Source organism: Schistocerca americana, unplaced genomic scaffold (genome assembly GCF_021461395.2).
Source record: "Schistocerca americana isolate TAMUIC-IGC-003095 unplaced genomic scaffold, iqSchAmer2.1 HiC_scaffold_895, whole genome shotgun sequence".
In the NCBI taxonomy this organism is placed as follows: Eukaryota; Metazoa; Arthropoda; class Insecta; order Orthoptera; family Acrididae; genus Schistocerca; species Schistocerca americana.
In genome coordinates, this window is record NW_025726670.1 from 32,501 (window position 1) to 37,500 (window position 5,000).

Genomic DNA, 5,000 nt, shown 5'->3' on the forward strand with positions numbered 1-5,000 from the left:
CATTCCGATTACGGGGCCTCGGATGAGTCCCGTATCGTTATTTTTCGTCACTACCTCCCCGTGCCGGGAGTGGGTAATTTGCGCGCCTGCTGCCTTCCTTGGATGTGGTAGCCGTTTCTCAGGCTCCCTCTCCGGAATCGAACCCTGATTCCCCGTTACCCGTTACAACCATGGTAGGCGCAGAACCTACCATCGACAGTTGATAAGGCAGACATTTGAAAGATGCGTCGCCGGTACGAGGACCGTGCGATCAGCCCAAAGTTATTCAGAGTCACCAAGGCAAACGGACCGGACGAGCCGACCGATTGGTTTTGATCTAATAAAAGCGTCCCTTCCATCTCTGGTCGGGACTCTGTTTGCATGTATTAGCTCTAGAATTACCACAGTTATCCAAGTAACGTGGGTACGATCTAAGGAACCATAACTGATTTAATGAGCCATTCGCGGTTTCACCTTAATGCGGCTTGTACTGAGACATGCATGGCTTAATCTTTGAGACAAGCATATGACTACTGGCAGGATCAACCAGGGAGCTGCGTCAACTAGAGCTGAGCAGCCAGCCGCCCGGGAGTGTGTCCCGGGGGCCCGCGCGAACACGCAAGCGTCCGCTCAATTATTCTGCAAACAGGAGGAGGCTGAGCTCCCCTGCACAATACACCTCGAAACCCTCTCAGGTCCCGGCGGCGCGCAGCGCCGTCCTAAGTACTTGGTCGGGTTCGAGAGAGGCGCAATCGCCCGGAGTTTGGCGAGTAGACGCTTTAGGTGCGACCACCCGTGCTCCCAACTGAGCTTGCCGCTGCCGACAGAGGCCCGGGAGCGTGCTGTCGTGGCATTGCCGGCGGGAGACAACACGCGCCACCTACGGTGGCCGGCAGCTCCAACGCCAGCGCCACAGAAGGACAAAAGCCCCACTTGGGTGCCGAAGCGAACTCTCCCAGCACAGCGCACGCGCCAACACGTCCGCACAGCTGCGATACAATCCACCTGCGAGAACCGCAGAGGCGACCGAGCAGCAGACGGCGTCGCGGCGCCGAGCGCCGGGCGGCGGCGCATCCTCAGCGCACACAGTCCTCAATCGGACCAGCACACTGCAGATGTCCACCGCGCTTCGCACCGGGCCCGCGAGGACCTACTTTGGCCGCACGGCGCCGCGTGCAGGGTGCGCCGGCGCGCAGCTGCGCCGCCTGCCGCCTCCGTCGGCCGGCGCGCCTGCCACTGGCCGCCCCCACCAGCCGGCTGTAGCGCGTGCGCCCACGCACCGCGCGGCCAGCACGCCGGAAGGCCCCCCCTCACCGGCCGGGGACGGTCCCACCCAGCCACCGCCGCGTATCGCTTCACACCCACATGCCATTCACGTTCGTGGGCATGGTGGGTATCGCTGAAACAACCGGTTGGTAGCTCAACCGATCGTCGCCATCACTGATTCACCTCTAGCGAGAACAACCGCACCACAACGGTTTACCAGTTCTTCATTTGCGTAACGCCACCAGCAAACGTAGACGTCCATCGCCATTTGCAAATTCAACGATTGTTGCATGCCTGTGTCAGGTGTCACGACACACTATGTCTGCCCACATACACGCAACAACATGTGCACGCTTCGCGAACACGTGGAAGGTGGCCCCCGTACGTATGCGATGTCCATTGCGCGAACGACTGTCAACCGGCCTCTGTCGCATGTCGCAGATGTGGAACGCAGTGCACCATGCTATCACGGTGTGTGAGAAGAGACGACTACGTCTGACAACACGCGCCACTACATCAACAGACGGCTCATGCTGATCGCCATCCACGGCATACCATACTGCAATCCAGCTCTTATAGGGAGACGACACGTAGCTGAGTGCACAATATTTGGACCGTATGGTTCGCCGTTGTTGGCGCAGTCGTGGTACGGTCACACATGTACCACGATGTATCATTCAGTACATGAGGACCAATGTGCGGTACAGTGTGTGATTTGGACGTACAACATCAGCGGACAGTTGCCACAAGCCGTACCACAACGTAGGCTGTGCTTCGCCATGCGAATGCCAATGAACAACTGCGAAGGGCATTGAGCATGTACGTCCTGCCGCCATCCGCATTACAGTGTATAGCTGCAAGGTGTTTAACATGAAGCGATACTCTGGGGACCGGGCAGTGCGAGTAGCAAACTATATTGCGGGGGTTGCAGTTAGGCAACACTACACTAATTTAACGCGTCGTATGACAATTACAGAGCAGGTTAAGGCCCAACGTGTGTTGGGTTAAGGCCCAACGTGTGTTGGGTTAAGGCCCAACGTGTGTTGGGTTAAGGCCCAACGTGTGTTGGGTTAAGGCCCAACGTGTGTTGGGTTAAGGCCCAACGTGTGTTGGGTTAAGGCCCAACGTGTGTTGGGTTAAGGCCCAACGTGTGTTGGGTTAAGGCCCAACGTGTGTTGGGTTAAGGCCCAACGTGTGTTGGGTTAAGGCCCAACGTGTGTTGGGTTAAGGCCCAACGTGTGTTGGGTTAAGGCCCAACGTGTGTTGGGTTAAGGCCCAACGTGTGTTGGGTTAAGGCCCAACGTGTGTTGGGTTAAGGCCCAACGTGTGTTGGGTTAAGGCCCAACGTGTGTTGGGTTAAGGCCCAACGTGTGTTGGGTTAAGGCCCAACGTGTGTTGGGTTAAGGCCCAACGTGTGTTGGGTTAAGGCCCAACGTGTGTTGGGTTAAGGCCCAACGTGTGTTGGGTTAAGGCGCAACATAGGTTAGGTTAAGGCGCAACATAGGTTAGGTTAAGGCGCAACATAGGTTAGGTTAAGGCGCAACATAGGTTAGGTTAAGGCGCAACATAGGTTAGGTTAAGGCGCAACATAGGTTAGGTTAAGGCGCAACATAGGTTAGGTTACGGCGCAACATAGGTTAGGTTAAGGCGCAACATAGGTTAGGTTAAGGCGCAACATAGGTTAGGTTAAGGCGCAACATAGGTTAGGTTAAGGCGCAACATAGGTTAGGTTAAGGCGCATAGGTTAAGGCGCAACATAGGTTAGGTTACGGCGCAACATAGGTTAGGTTAAGGCGCAACATAGGTTAGGTTAAGGCGCAACATAGGTTAGGTTAAGGCGCAACATAGGTTAGGTTAAGGCGCAACATAGGTTAGGTTAAGGCGCAACATAGGTTAGGTTAAGGCGCAACATAGGTTAGGTTAAGGCGCAACATAGGTTAGGTTAAGGCGCAACATAGGTTAGGTTACGGCGCAACATAGGTTAGGTTAAGGCGCAACATAGGTTAGGTTAAGGCGCAACATAGGTTAGGTTAAGGCGCAACATAGGTTAGGTTAAGGCGCAACATAGGTTAGGTTACGGCGCAACATAGGTTAGGTTACGGCGCAACATAGGTTAGGTTAAGGCGCAACATAGGTTAGGTTAAGGCGCAACATAGGTTAGGTTAAGGCGCAACATAGGTTAGGTTAAGGCGCAACATAGGTTAGGTTAAGGCGCAACATAGGTTAGGTTAAGGCGCAACATAGGTCAGGTTAAGGCGCAACATAGGTTAGGTTAAGGCGCAACATGGGTTAGGTTAAGGCGCAACATGGGTTAGGTTAAGGCGCAACATGGGTTAGGTTAAGGCGCAACATGGGTTAGGTTAAGGCGCAACATGGGTTAGGTTAAGGCGCAACATGGGTTAGGTTAAGGCGCAACATGGGTTAGGTTAAGGCGCAACATGGGTTAGGTTAAGGCGCAACATGGGTTAGGTTAAGGCGCAACATGGGTTAGGTTAAGGCGCAACATGGGTTAGGTTAAGGCGCAACATGGGTTAGGTTAAGGTACAATATGGGTTAGGTTAAGGTACAATATGGGTTAGGTTAAGGTACAATATGGGTTAGGTTAAGGTACAATATGGGTTAGGTTAAGGTACAATATGGGTTAGGTTAAGGTACAATATGGGTTAGGTTAAGGTACAATATGGGTTAGGTTAAGGTACAATATGGGTTAGGTTAAGGTACAATATGGGTTAGGTTAAGGTACAATACGGGTTAGGTTAAGGTACAATACGGGTTAGGTTAAGGTACAATACGGGTTAGGTTAAGGTACAATACGGGTTAGGTTAAGGTACAATACGGGTTAGGTTAAGGTACAATACGGGTTAGGTTAAGGTACAATACGGGTTAGGTTAAGGCACTTGGGGGGGGGGGGGGCCCGGTTTGTTGATTGTGATTATCGTAAGTAAATGACTGCGGCATCATCTGATTTGCCACGTCAGGGTGCACCTTTGGCTCATAACAGGCGGCGCTCTGATTCCATGCTTGTGGCAGACCTGTGTCTTTCATTCCTGCCATTGTTTGTGTGGTGTGACAGGAGGCAGTATTGTGATGTTGGGTGCACCCCTGTCTGGGACATGTGTGGGTGTTGGTGGCTTAGCTGAGCAATGGTGGTTGTCGGAAGGGTGGGATATTCTGTTTTCCGAGTGGACCTCCCGGTCTGGTTATGATAGTGTGGATTGTCTAATGTGGCAGAGAGGATGCACTGGGTGTTGTTCCATGCTGGTGCTTACATATTGTCTGTGTGCCTGTTACAGGCAGAGAGTAGTGCGTGATAAGAGTGTCTGGCTGACGTGTGATTGTGAGCAGAGTCTTTCAGCATGTATACGGACAGGTCTATACATTATCTGTATTCTGATGGCTCTATCTATTACTAATCAGCGCCGTGTATACGTTTAATCCGGTTCCAGTCGAAACTATTGTATCTCTGTACATTAGTGACACGGCGAGCCCGCTATGTAGTTACTCGTCTCGGCAGCTTCCACCGGTGTATGGCAAATGATTATAAGGAATCAGTCTAGTCGTCAATACCGATAGTCTGACGTCACATGTCTGGGGTGGGGGACGCTGCGCCCTTCCAGTGGGTCATGGCCTAGGAAGACTCTTCCCACGCAGGGGGGCTTGGACTGTCATTGACTCTTCCGAGTAATATACTTGCCGTACGTTTTTGCGACTGCGAGTGCAACGCTCACCGGTACCGACATGGATGGAGCGCCTCC

At 52.9% G+C, this 5,000-nt stretch overlaps 1 non-coding gene across 1 annotated transcript in view; it reads right to left on the minus strand.

Moving 5' to 3' along the window:
• LOC124592055 overlaps positions 1-532 on the minus strand; it is a 1,910-nt gene extending 1,378 nt beyond the window's left edge. Inside the window, exon 1 of the ribosomal RNA XR_006977318.1 lies at positions 1-532. This exon is cut by the window's left edge and continues 1,378 nt beyond it. This is a non-coding gene — a ribosomal RNA (small subunit ribosomal RNA).
• Between the last annotated feature and the right edge of the window lie 4,468 nt (positions 533-5,000).